Raw genomic sequence first — 14,984 nt, 5'->3', positions numbered from 1 at the left:
AAGCCCCAGATTGGATGTAGAGATTACTAAAAAAATAAATAAATAAACTTAAAAAAAAATGCTCTGTATGTACAAGGTCCTAAAGAAAAATATTAATATAATGATGTAAAATAGAAGATACAAAAATCCTTGAGAAGAGAACTACATAGAATTTTTAGAGGCAAAAATACAATATGTGAAATGAAAAAGTCACTTAACCTTAACACTGGTTAAGAGTAGATTAGAAGAAACTTAAAGCATCAGTGAATTTAAAGACATAGCAATAGAAACCATCTAAACTCAAACACAGAAAATTTTTAAAAAGCTGAACAATAAATAGACAGCATAAACAATATAATGCATATGTTGCTAAAGTCCCAGAGGAGAGAAAAAGGACAGAAAAATATTTAAAGTACTATTGGCAACACTTTTCCATATTTGATGAAAAATGTAAACTCATAGACCAAAGAACCTCAGTAAACCCCAAGCAGAACAAAAATAAAAGACAAAGGCACATCATGATCAAATTGTTGAAAACCAATAATGAAACTATTAAAAGTGTCTAAAGAAAAAAGACACTTTATGTCAGAGGATGAAAGATAACAGTACCGCAGACTTTTTGTCACAAGCTGTGCAAACCAGAAAACAAGAAAAGACACCTTTGAGGTGCTGAAAGGAAAAAAGGACACTCTGTCAATATAGAATTCTATAGTCAGAGAAAATATTCTTTAAAAATGAAAACAAACTTTTCCTGGTAACAAAAGCTGATAGATTTCATTACTGGCAGAACCACACAGCAAGAAAGATTAAAGGAAATTCTTCAGGAAGAAAAAAATGATATCAGCTGTAAACTTGGATCTACTCAAAGAAGCAAAGAGTGTCAAAAATAGTATAAATATGTTAGAAAATGGTTTTAGTCCTCATTTTTTAAGTTCTTTAAAAGATAATTGAATAAATGTATGATGATAATACTATGAAGGATAGGAGGCAGAAATGAATGTATAGTGTTGTAAAGGTCAAAAACTGCACATGAAAGGATATAATTTTACTTACAGGGGAACTGTAATGAGCTAAAGATATCTATTGTAAGCTGTGGAGAAACCACTAAAAAAAAATAAAGAAGTGTACCTAATTAGTCAATAGTGGAGATTGAATGGAATGAAAAGGAGACCTAATTAACCCAAAGGAAGGCAGGGAAAGAAGGAAAAAGGAGCAAAGAACAGATGGGACAAATCGGAAACAAGAAACAAGTTGGAAAATTCATACCAAAAATTACATTAAATATAAATGGTCTAAACACCCCAATTTAAAAATCAGATCTTATCAGATAGGCTAAAAAGGCAGATCCAACTATATGCTGTCTACAAGGAACCCACTTTAAACATAAAGGCACAGATAGTTTGCAAGTAAAAGGATGGAATCAGACACACCATGAAAAGAATAATGATAAGAAGACGTGTGACTGTATTATTATCAGAAAAAGTAGCTGGGTGACTTTGGACATCCGTTCATCATTAGTGTAGGACTACTTAGTGCTGGGCCTGGCAGATTTGATATTTTCTTCTTCTGGATGGGAGGCCTCTGCCACAGCCATGTTACATCAGATCCTGGATCAGGCCAAGAAGCATCCGAGTTTGATCTGCATCTTCCTATGTTATTGGAGCAGCCCTGTATGTCTTGTGCCTGGCATTGTTCAATCCTGATGTCATTTGGGCCAGGAAGAATAACATAGAACCCTGGAACAAACTGGGTCCCAATGATCAATACAAGTTCTGCTCAGTGAGTGTAGATTACAGCAAACTGAAGAAAGAAAATCCAGACTTCTTATTTTATTTTATTTTATTTTATTTATTTATTTGAGAGAGAGAGAATGAGAGACAGAGAGCACAAGAGGGAGGAGGGTCAGAGGGGGAACCAGACTCCCTGCTGAGCAGAGAGCCCGATGTGGGACTCTATCCCGGGACATCAGGATCATGACCTGAGCCGAAGGCAGTCGCTTAACCAACTGAGCCACCCAGGCGCCCCGAAAATCCAGACTTCTAAGTGAAATGTTTCACTATAACGCTGCTTAGAATGAAGATCTCCCAGAAGACATCTGCACAGTTTTCCACTTATCCAGGAAATATTTCCCCTCTAAATGCATGAAGTCATGTTGGTGTATTGTGTTGGGGTTTATTTTACACTGATTAATAAATATCTGAAACTTAAAAAAGAAAAGAAAAAGTGGTATTGGGCAAAGAAATACAATCAGAGATAAAAATGAATATTTAATTATAATAAAACACAATTCATCAAGAGACACAAAATCCTAAATGTGTATACTTTTACTAAGATAATTTCAAAGTGCGTGAAGCAAAATTTATAGAACTGCAAAGATAAATAGATGAATCCACAATTGTTGTTGGAGATTTCAGTATGTTTCTCTCAATTACTGATAGAACAAAAATAAAAAAATCAGTAAAGATAAAAAACACCTGAACAACCTTTAAGCCAATTTGACCCTAACTGACATTTATTGAGCATCAATTTAACGATAGTATGCACAATTTTTTAAAGTGCAAATAGAATATGTATCAAGATGCCATAAAAACAAATCTCAGTATATCTGAAGGACTGAAAACGAAGTTTGTTTAATCCCAACAAAATGGAATTAAACCAAAAATCAGTAACAGAAAGATATCTAAAACCCCCAAATATGTAGAAATTAAGCAACACACTTTTTTTTAAGATTTATTTATTTATTTTAGAGAGACAGAGAGAGAGAAAGAGAGAGTGAGCAAGCAGGGAGGAGGAGCAGAGGGAGGGGGTGAGGGAGAGAATCTCAAGCAGACTCCCTGCTGAGCGCAGAGCCCTATGTGTGATTCTATCTCACAACCTGAGATCATGACCTGAGTTGAAATCAAGAGTCAGATGCTCAACCGACTGATCCACCCAGGCACCCCAAACAACACACTTCTTGATTCAAAGGCCTTCATTCAAAAAGTATATCACGAGATATTTACGAAGATACCTTAATAGGTGATTATGAAAACTCACCATAAAATTTGTGGGATACTGCTCGATGAAAAATTTTTGTCTTTAAATGTTTATTTTACAAAGGTATTTTATCAACATTTCTAGTTTCATTCTGGAAAAAAAAAAAAAAACTAGGAAAAGAAGAGCAAATGACACCCAAAGTAAATGGAAAGAAATAATAAGGAGCAGAAATAGAAAACGGACAAATAATTGAGAGCTTCAACAAAACCAAAAGCAGTTTTCCAAAAAGACCAATACATTGAAAAACTTGTGGCAAGATTCATCAGAGAATGAGAGAGAGAGAGAGAGACAAATTACAAACATAATGAATGAAAAAGAAGAGCTAACCACAGATTCTAGAGACAATAAATAACAGCATAGTAAAGGAGTGTGATGAACAACTTCATGCCAATAAAATCAACAAACTGGATGAAATGACCAATTGCTTAAAGACACAACTTACTCAAGAAAAAAAAAAAAAAAACCCACAATAGCCTGATATGTGTTATGAATGTGTCTTGAGCTTTGTGAGCGATATCTCTCATCCTTAGAGCTATTTGTGTTACCTATGATGGCCTGCTTTGACTAATATGACTGGCATTATGTGAAAGAACATGAGGATTTGGCTATTTCCTTTCTAAATTGACAGGCACAAATAGAGCAAAAAGCAGCAAATAGAGTTATGCTTACCAAGACGCTAATTATGGAAGCATGCTGATGAAAAATACTGTAACTCCTGACCGGGGAGAGCCAGGGAATGATGCCAGTTGGTCACACCATCATCAAGCCACTTGCCTGGAGCAACCCATGTGCTTGGCTGTCTGTGTCTCTCCAAGAGACACTGGAATGTCAGAGATCAAAGGACACCTGATCTTGATTTAGGAAGAGAAAAAGACTGATTCAGGGATTCAGATAGTCTATCCCATTACACCTTTTAAGTTTGCTTTTGCCATTTATCTTTTAAAAGAAATAATTGTTTGAATATATAATGTTTAATTAAGTCACTTGGGGGTTTCTTAGTTCGGCTTCTGCATATAGTTTTTGTTAAAATCTGAGTAATGTTGGAATTGAAACTGAAATTGGAAACTCAAGCACAACACATTATTCATTTAAAAAATTGGATTAATAGTTTAAAAGCTTCCTCCCAAAACAAAACAAAACATTCCAGATCCAGATGGCTTCACTAGTGAATTCCAGCAAACATTTAAGAAAGAGATAATACCAATTTTAAATGACTTCTTTCAGAAAAAGGAAGAGAGAACATGTCCCAACTCTTTGAGATCATCATATCCTGATACTAGAACTACAAAAAGACATTGTTTTAAAAAAAAAAATACAGACCAGTATCTCTCATGAACATACAACTCAAAAATCCTTACAAAAGATAAAGAAAATGGAACTTACAAAAATAAATTATTAATCCTTAAATAAATCCAAATAAATCTTTAAAAAGTAGAACTAGTGATATCCTAAGGGATAATACACAAGGCAAAAGTAGAGTTTATCTCAGGAATGCAATCATTAACTGAAATATTTTAACATTAAAATCAATCAGTGTGGGGCTCCTGGGTAGCTCAGTCGTTAAGCACCTGCCTTCGGCTCAGGTCATGATCCCGGGGTCCTGGGATCGAGCCCCGCGTCGGGCTCCCTGCTCAGTGGGAAGCTTGCTTTTCCCTCTCCCACTCTCCCTGTTTGTGTTCCTGCTCTCACTATCTCTCTGTCAAATAAATAAAATCTTTAAAAAAAAAAATCCATCAATGTAATTCACCACTGTAACAGAATGAAGAATAAAAATTGTATAATCATCTCAATAAATGCAGAGAAAGTATTTGAGAAAATTCAACAGAATTTGTGATAAAAATTCTCAATAAACTAAGAATAGAAAGGAACTTTCTATTTTGATAAAGAGGATCAGTTAATGATAAAAGTCTGTGTGTTTTCCTTATAATGTGAGAAATAAGACAAATGTCTGCTTTTACCACCTCTATTCAACATTGTCCTAGAGATCCTACCTGGTGCAATAATTCAAGAGACAGAAACAAAGATCACCTGAATTAGAAAGGAATGAGTTAAACCTCTTCATTCATAGACAGCAGGATTGTGTACATAGAAAATCCTAAGGAATCTTTTTAAGAAAGGCTACTAGAACTACTGAGTGACTTTAGCAAGGTGAGGGGATGCAAGGCCAGTATGCAAAAATCAACTATCTTTCCCTAGCAATGACAACTAGAGGACGCAATTTAACAAAATAACATTTATAGTATTATCAAATAATGGGAAATACTTAGGGATAAATGTAACAAAATATATGCAAGACCTGTATTCTAAAAACTACAAATAATCACTGAGAGAAATCAAAGACGACCCAAATAAGCAGAGAACTATATTCGGTTTGTGGATTGGAATACTGTAAAAATATTAATCCACCCCATATTGACCAATAGATTCAAAGCAATCCCAATGAAATCCCAGCAGGCCCCCCGCTTCTTTTTAAAAAATTGACAGAGCGCCTGGGTGGCTCAGTTGGTTAAGCGACTGCCTTCGGCTCAGGTCGTGATCCTGGAGTCCCGGGATCGAGTCCCACATCAGGCTCCCTGCTCAGCGGGGAGTCTGCTTCTCCCTCTGCCGCTCTCCCCCTCTTGTGCTCTCTCTCTCTCTCATTCTCTCTCTCAAATAACTAATAAAATAAAATCTTTAAAAAAAATTGACAAACTTATTCTAGAATGGAAATGGAATGCACATGAAATGTATGGAATGTATGTGAAATATACAAAAGACTTAGGCTAGAGGACACAAGTCTGAAAAAAAAAGTTGGAGGACTCAGATTACCTGATTTCAGTGCTTACTCTAAAACCCAAGAGAATTGTGGTGCTGGCACCAAAATAGTCACAGATCAGTGGAACAGAATAAAGAGTGTAAATAACTCAGATACACACTCCATTGATTTTTGGCATATTCCAATCAAGGGAAGGGCAGCCACTAACACATGGCCCTGGAGTAACTAGATGTCCACACGGGGTGGGGATGATAAATGAACCTCAATCCCTACTGAGCACCACACATAAAAATGAACTCAAAATAGGTAAGAGACCTCAAGGTAAAATTGTAAAACTTACAGGAAATAAACTAGGAGACAATTTTTGCAACTTTGGCGTAGGCTAAGATTTCTTAGCTAGAAAATAAAAAGCACAAATCACGAAAGAAAAAATGGATCCCTCGGTTCGTGTATTAGTCGGCGAGGGCTTCCCCTGCAGGCTGGGGGCGCTGAAGGAACAGAAATGTATTTTCTCAGGGTTCTGGAAGCTGGAAGTCCAAGATCAAGGTGCCAGCAGGTTGGTCGCCTTTTCTTTGTGCACCTGCATCCCTGGTGTCTCTTTCTCTCTTTCTAAGAGACGAGTTCTATCAAAATAGAGCCTCAGTCTCCTGACCTCATTTAACCTCGAGTACCATCTTAAAGGCCTTATCTCCAAATATGGGGGTGTGGGGCTTCGCTTGGTGCTTAGGGCGTCCACCTGTGAATTTTAGAGGAAATAGAGTTCGGTTCATAACAGTCTTTATCAAAACTAAACATTTCTGCTCTTTGAAAAACATCTTTAATAAATAAAAAGACCAGCCACAGGCTGGGAGAAAATATTCACTTTCGCTATCATGTATCTGACAAAGGACTTATATCCTGAATATGTGAAGAACTATCAGGATGCAACAATAACAGAAAATTCAAATAAAAATGCTCAATGGATTGGGAGAGACATTTTACAAAAGGCAATGTAGAAGTAGCCAATAAGCACGTGAAAGGTGCCTGACATCCTTTGTCATCAGGGACGGGAAAATTAAAAACCACCATGAGTTATAACTACACAGCCATCACAGTGGTTAATACAAAAAACTTGACAATTTCAGGAATTGGAAGGATGTGGAGCTTGGGGAATAGTGGGGCTGATGTAAATGGTATAGCTTCTTCAGAAAATTTTGGCAGTTTTTATAAAGTTGAGCATGCATTTAGCATATGACCCAGCAATTCTACTTCTAGGCATTTCCCAAGAGATATGAAGACATGAGTCCATGAAAGACTCACCCATAAATGTTTATTAGCCACTTAATAAGAGCCCCAAACTAAAAATAACCAAAATGTCCATAAACTAGTGAGTGGATAAATAAATTGTAGTTCATGCATATTATGGACTATTAATCAGCAATAAAAAGGAATCACATACAACCAGATGGATGGATCTCAACATAATTATGCTGTGTGAAAGAAGTCAGTTATAAAAGAGGATGTACTCAGAATTCCGTTCATTTGAAATGCTAGAAACTCTAGAAACGACAGATCTTGGCTATAGTGACAAAAAGCTGATCAGTGGTTGCCTAGGGCTGGTTGTCAATCTCTCTGATGGACTAGGAGAGTACAAGCACACTTTTGGGGGGGTGAGGAAAGGTCTTCATTTTGATTTTGATGTTGTTTACCTGAATGTATACATTTGTCGAAACTCTTGGTGCTACATACTTTAAATAGGTTCATTTTACTGTATAGACACATAGACACACATGTGTGCATGTAGGCACATACATATAAATAATACCTCAATAAAATTGATTAAAACATTTTCAAAAATCCAGCAAACCAAGCTTGACTCTCTGCCCAGCAGCCCTTTCTCAAAACAGTGCTGACAATTTTGACCTCTTTCGTGGATTGCAGTTTCTGTGCTGGGGACAGATGTAAATTAGGCTGAATCTGAGACAGGAGCTTAGAGATGTTCATTGGGTGAGCAAATAACAGAAATGGCATTTCTACTTTTTAACAAATGAAGAATATTTTCCCCAAGCCCTGTAAAAGCTTCTGTCAAGAGTTGAGTTCGTCTCCACTTGGTAACTCATAAAGCCTGGTTGAATCCCATGACCCAGACTGAGGGGACACGATCTTTTCCCACATTTGGACAAGCTGACCGGTTATCTGCTTGAAGACATCTGTTGTATTTCCTGGCTTGTTCGGCAATGTGTCATGGACAGCTCTTTTCTTTTCAAAATGCTCCAGAATTTATGTTGAAACTAAAGGTTGTATTCTCTCCACCCCTGGAATTCTGAATGACTTATTTCAGAAATGGCTTCAATTTCTATGCCTGTCATCTTAGACCATAACAGGCCCCATTAATGGCTAAATGATGTCAGTTTGCTTTATTCGGGGTGGTTTAGTGGGGGTTTTGCTGGGTTAAGCTGCCTGCCTGAGAGGGGCAGATTTATCTGATTTAGTTATCCCCAGATGTGCCTAAATATAAGACAGAGAAGAAAAAATACTGAGTAGGAATGTTAGTGAGTTTGTTGTATTTCTCATAAATTCCTGTGGGTTTCTTTTGGCACCAGAAATTAATTTATTATTCTCAGTTCCTTTTAAATAAAAATCTGATGCAATAGTTAGAACCAGTGTCAGGCTGGGAGCCTCCCCTTCTGATCAGCTGCTGCAACACAATATAAATCACTTCAGCAAGCATCCCTAGAGCATCTGTTGCTCCAAGTACAAGGGTGTACTCCGACCCTTTGTGAGCCTGATGGAACATGCAGAAGAAGGTTCTGGCTTCAGGGAGCCCACAATAAAAAAAGAAGCATGAATGGTGGCTGCACTTGGGGCTAAAATAACTACAATTTAGTTAGAATTTCTCCACTTACTCAGTAGCCTTCATTCAAGAATGCTCCTTAACTTCTCTGCTAAGTGAATCTTGTGAGCTACGGCGTCATGATTTTCAAAATGGGAAATTGTATCCCTATGTACTCGACCGGATTAAGCTGAAGTTCAAAGAGATCATGCTCAGGATGCCAGTTTATACACTCCACATGCAATAAAGTTGTAAAGTTCATTTATTAGAATATGATTGGGGGAAAAAAAAGAATATGATTGGGGAGATAAGCCTAAGGTGACTCAGTGAAAAGCGTATGAAAGTATATATGCCTTATTTGAGTATGTCCTCATAGAACAGCAAAAATGGGCTGGGGGGGAATAGTTTTGATTGACTCAAAAATCATTAAAGTGAGATTTTAAAGGATAATAAGGTATAATTCTGCTTTGGGCTATGAGGGAGAAGTCTGTATCAAATGAAAGTTTTCACTGAGGGATGCCTGGGTGCCTCAGTCAGTTAAGCGTCTGCCTTCGGCTCAGGGAATGATCCCAGGGTCCTGGGATGGAGCCCCACATAAGGGTCCTTGCTCAGCGGGGAGCCTGCTTCTCCCTTTGCTTGCTACTCCCCCTCCTTGTGCTCTCTTTCTCTCTCTGACAAATAAATAAATAGATAATAAATAAATAAGTAAATAAGTAAATAAATAAATAAATAAAATCTTTAAAAAAAGAGAAAGTTTTCATTGAGATTGACTGAGAAAGCTGGATAAAATATTTATTTAAATTTCTTGGTAGAGTTGTAGGACTCCCAAGGTAGCCACAGTTCAAGGGGCAACGATTTGGGAGAAAAAAAGAAAGCTCTTTGAAAGATAGGGACATCTGGTCCTCACTTTTCCCCTTGGGACATGTGGTGTAGGGTGAGAGGCCAAAGGCCTGGCCAAGGTCACCCACGAGGAGGCAGAGAAGCCAGCAGAGCTTTGGATTATCTCACAGAGCAGGGAAACACAAAGCACCGTTCTGGGCTTCCAAGACAGCCTGGACTCAAGGGGTCAAGATCCAAGAGACAGTGGAGACACAGAAGAGTGATCCTGGCAGTTGGCATTTTTATCCTTGAGATATTTGCCAATTCTTAGCTATGCAGGGTAAGAAGTCAAGCAAAATTTAAATTTAGGATTTGCCAAGGATAAAGGACACAAGAATGACCCTAGGTTCTCAGCTGGGACCACAGGAGGGCTATGGTCTGGGAGGAAAGGCCATCCAGAGGAAGACCAAGTCTTAAAAAGCCTGAAACCAGGCCTCAGGTCTGTTCAGTCCTTGACTGAATTGAGGCAGACAGCCAGCCCCTATTCTCACTGCTTGCCAGAGGCTAGGGTGAATCCCCTACAGAAGGAGATGACGCCATCCAAAGCCTCCACACATTTTCATGTAAGCCCTCTAGCATTCAATCAGAAAAACTAGGTGTACCAAGTTAGGACCAAGAGGAAACAAAAAACAGACAAGAAAAACAGACAGGGAAGACAAGCCCACAAGCACCTAGATGTTAGGGTTGTCAGACATTAACTTGAACTGACTAATGTCCATAAAAATAAATATAAAGTAAAAATAAACAAGGTTAACAGGAGAAAGAGGCAAAATCACAAGTATAAGGAGAGACTCAAATATATCTCTTTCAGTAACTGATGAAACAAGCAACAAAAATGTGTAAGGAGAGAAATCAGAGCAACACGGTTGACAAAATTCACCTAATTGGCATATGTGCGACCTGCACTTCATATCAGTGGGAAACAGATTCATTTCAAGCATGCTTCAAGCATGTTTCAAGCATGAAACATTTATCAACATTGACCATGTACTAACCCATAAGCAAATCTCAACAAATTTCAAATGGTAGGAATGATTCAAAAATAGGTTCTTTTTTTTTTTTAAAGATTTTATTTATTTATTTGAGAGAGAGAATGAGATAGAGAGAGCATGAGAGGGGGGAGGGTCAGAGGGAGAAGCAGACTCCCTGCTGAGCAGGGAGCCCGATGTGGGACTCGATCCCAGGACTCCAGGATCATGACCTGAGCCGAAGGCAGTCGCTTAACCAACTGAGCCACCCAGGCGCCCCCAAAAATAGGTTCTTTAACCACAATGTACTCAATCTAAAAATCAGTAAGACAAAGATAACTAGAAAATTCCTGGATGTTTGAAAATTAACCCTGCTTCATACAGATAAAAAAAAAAACCACAAGAGAAATTAGAACTGAATGATACGGCAAATGCGACATATCAAAACTTATGAAGCTAAAGCTGTGCTCAGAGGAAAATTTATAACTTTAAATGCCTGTATCAGAAAAGAAAAAAGGCTCCAATCAATTTATCTAATATTCACCTAAAGATACAGTTGAAGTTATGCTTAGAGAGAAATGTATAACCTTAAATTCATAAGCGAAAAGAAGGCTGAAAATCAGTTATGTAAGTATCCACCTCAAATAGTTAGAAAAATAGCAAAGTATACCCAACGAAAATAGTAGGAAGGAAATAGTAGATATAAGAGCAGATATTTCATGAAATAGAACATAGATACTAAAGAAAATCAACAAAGCCAAAAGTTGGTTCTTTGAAAGACTAATGAAGTTGATAAGCCTCTAGAAAGACTAATCTAGAACAAAAGGAGAGGGTACAAATTGCTAATATCAGGGATGAAAAAATATTCACACTGCATTTATACAGGTCATAAGCAGAGTAGGAAAGAGTAGAGCTTCTAAAACCAGAATGTCTAGGTCTTTTGGATTTAAAATAGAATTAATATTATTCATGATAGCCAAGACAAGGAAACTGTCCATCAGTGGATGAATGGGTAAAGATGTGATGTCCACACACGCGCGCACACACACACACACACACACATTAGAATACTCTCCAGCCAATAGAAAGGACATCCTGTTGTTTGCAACAACAAGGATGAAATTTGACAGCATTATGCTAAGTTCTGTAAGTCAGAGAAAGACAAATACTGTAAGATATCACTTATTTGTGGAATGCAAAAAAATGGAACTCACAGAAACAGACTAGAATCTAGAATGGTGGTTACCAGGGGTTTGAGGGGTGGGGGAAAAGGCGAGATGTTGGTCACAGGTTACAAACTTCCAGTTATAAGATGGGTAAGTTCTGGGGATGGAAGGTATAGCATGGTGACTGTAGTTAATAATCCTGTATTATACACTTGAAAGTAGATCGTAAATGTTCTCATCACAGGAAAGCAATGGTCATTACAGCTGACCCTATAGCGGTAACCGTTTTGCGATACATTGTGTCAAATCAGCTTGGTGTACACCTGAAACTTACACTGTGTCGTATGTCAATTATATCTCAATAAATCTGGACAAAGGTGAAATAGAATAGAATTATCCATATAGAGTTAACAATGGAGAATTAACCTGCCTGACAGTTTTGGAAAATTCTTGGCCATTGTCTTTTCCAATATGGCTTTTGCCCCATTTCCTAATTTTTCTCCTGAGACTCCAATCGCACATGCTTATGGGTATTGCTTCTTATGTGTTTGTACACCTTTCTGAAGTCAGGTCTCCTTGGGTCTGTCCTGGCCACATTCTCCGCAGGTTACTGGCACCTGGCTGCTCCCGAGGAGTCCTCTGCAGGATCCTTCTCCCGGGGGTGGGGCGATGGTGGGTGCCACCACACAGCGGCATCCCGCATGCACACGTGTGTGATGCCAAGCTGTGGGCATCCCCAAGTGTGAGTGGCTCCCGAGACCCTGCATGCTCTGTCTTTGCCCCTATATGTGCAGGTTTGGGTCTGGAGCTGGACAGCTGGGGCATGCTGTCTGGAATAAGTGACTAGAGAGCCCAGGCCTGGCCCAAGTTCCTCCTCCTAGACTGGAGGTCATTCCAGGGCGCTGAAGTAAGGGTCTGAAGACCCAGGGTCTGAGGGACAAAGCCCATCTAGCTTACTTCATGTCTTTTAAGGCCCCTTGACCTCTCAGTGTTTACAGCCATAAAGAGAAGACCTGTTTTTTCCTCCAGCCGGCCCCCACCTCCGCCTCCCCTGGCTCCATCTGAAAGGAGCAGGAGAGGTCATCACGGGGTTACCAGGGAGCCCCTAAGAAGCCCTAGGGTGGAGACCAGTCCGTAGTGTGTTTCTCCAGCTGCAGCTAAAGTGCATGCTCCGATGGTTCCGACTCCAGCAGCAAGACTGCATGGAAGAAAGGGTCTAGAGGCTGCTTCCTGGGAAGAAGAGAGGAGAGCCCCCACCTCGCCCCCATCCCATCCCCCCCCCCCCATGGGAGAGAGGAGACAAGGAAATTGGGAGGGAGCCGGAAAGAGGGTGGGATGGGAAAGACAGAGAGGAGGGAGTGGGGCCTGGAGAGGGGAGAAGCAGGGGGGGTGCAGAAGAGGACAGAGAGCAGAGGGACAGGGGAGGAGAGGAGCTTGTCCCTAGGTCACGGCCGCTTGCACTTTCCAAATGTTGGTTAAAGAGGATTTGCACTTTGCCTGAGACGGAGCCTACAATCACTGCCAGTGAGGAGCCCTAAGGGTGGGATTTCAGGCACAGGGCTCTCGAGTACTTGAGACTGCCCTGAGTCTGCGAGGCTCTGACCCCCTGCCTAGATTTTGGATTCATCCCGCAAAGCTGGAACCTCACCCTGGCAACCGAGAGCTGGAAATGGGAGAAGGCCTTTCTTGTGTGTTTTCAAAAAGCCTCTGCTCTATCAAAACAACTTTTCAGCGAGAAGCCTGAAAACCAGAATCGCTCCCAAAGCATAAACCGGCCTTCCTCCAAGCCCGTGTTCTAGATCCCAGAAACTTCTCTGTTACCCTGGGATCGTGTGCTCAGACCTTCTGTGGCCTTGTGAGCACATGGCCAGGGTGAGGATGGCATTTCGAAGGTGGGATGGCCAGATCGATCATAAATCACCGTCCCACATGTATGATTTGGCTCCGTGGCCCTTCTGGGAATGGGGATTCAGGGCAGAAGAATCTCCCTGACGGTTTTTCCAAAAGCCCAGTCCTGTGCTTCCACAAGTCTGGCCCCCGGAGGCCCCCTTTACCTTGGCCGGGCCCGTAGCCAGGACCATCTCCGCCCTGGGCCCCCAGACTCTGGAACCAAAGGTGGCTTGTGGCCCAGAAGAAGAATGGAGAAGGCACTCTGTCCGGTTGGGGGGGCGGAGAAACTGCAGTACCAGCTGCAAAACAGAATGAGCACGCCAGGCCACCTCTGGCAGGGGAGGCTACTTTCCAAGTGGAAAGTGGTGGGAAGTATGTTGGAATCTGCCTCCAGAATCATGGAATTTTTTTAAATGTCCTTTTCAAACACATATTTGAAAAAAAAATATTTAAAGGCAGGGGAAATTAATTAGGGCCTTTTGTGTTGGAATCGCCTTCCCAGAGCTCCTCTGGCTGGAGAAGTAAAAATAGAACCTGTGAGGGGTTGAAAATGCACTGCAAACAAAGATCATATTTAAGAGCCCAACTAAGCATGACCATCCAAATAGGAAGAAAGGGGCTAATTATTTCCATCGCTGTGGAGGGAAATGGTGGCAGTCTTCTTGGGGTCCTGGGAACAGCCCCCAAACTGGAAAACCCCCAGGAGGCTGGGAGGAGAGGCCCTTCCAAGGGACAGACCCCGCCTATGCCCCTCAAAGAATCATGACTTTTGTCCTAACTCGGTTACTGAGGAGGAGCGAGGAAGTGAGGAAGGAAAAGCGAAGAAAAGCAGAGTTTGGAGGGCATTAAAAAGCTCTTCCGCTTAAGCAACATTTTGACCTTTTTAATATATTCTGCCACTCGTTTGACCCTCCACTACCCTCTGGGAAGTAGGCCTGGTAAGAGGTTACATCTCCAAATGAGAAAGCTAGACAAGTCCAAGATTCCAGAAAGGTGTTGTTGGCGGGTCACATAAGGCCCGGAGGTCAGATGTCCGAGTCCCAGCCTGGCCGACTTTCAGTACAACAGGGGTGATGACAGCAGACTTCGGAGCCAGAGAGGCCCCAGAGAAGTCTCGGCTCAGCCACTGACTGGCAAGTGGGAGAGCGGGACACCGCTCTGAGCCTCAGTTTCCCCACCTGCAGCATTGTCTCCTGGGATCTTCAGCCCTAAATAGGCCTCACTTTTAAAGGTTGTCATGAGGGGGCACCTGGGTGGCTCAGTCAGCTGAGTGTTGGACTCTTGATTTTGGCTCGGGTCATGATCCCCAGGTCCCTCTCCCTCTGCCCCTCCCCCCACTCACACATGTGTGTGCTCACGTGCTCTCTCTCTATCACTTAAATAAATAAAATCTTAAAAAAAAAATAAAGGTTGTCATGAGGAAGAGAGGAAAGTTAAGTGTCTAAACACTTAACACAGTGCCTGGTGAATAGTAAGCACTCAGTTCCTGCTACCAGCTT

At 40.7% G+C, this 14,984-nt stretch overlaps 1 pseudogene; it reads left to right on the top strand.

The window, feature by feature from the left end:
• Positions 1-1,194: 1,194 nt before the first annotated feature.
• LOC118003578 lies at positions 1,195-12,442 on the top strand (annotated as a pseudogene).
• The last annotated feature ends 2,542 nt before the right edge of the window (positions 12,443-14,984 follow it).

This window comes from Mirounga leonina, unplaced genomic scaffold, assembly GCF_011800145.1.
Source record: "Mirounga leonina isolate KUSES-001 unplaced genomic scaffold, KU_Mleo_1.0 Mir_91, whole genome shotgun sequence".
Lineage (NCBI taxonomy): Eukaryota > Metazoa > Chordata > Mammalia > Carnivora > Phocidae > Mirounga > Mirounga leonina.
Note: the sequence above shows the minus strand (reverse complement) of the source record. Positions and strands in the feature narration are given on the sequence as shown.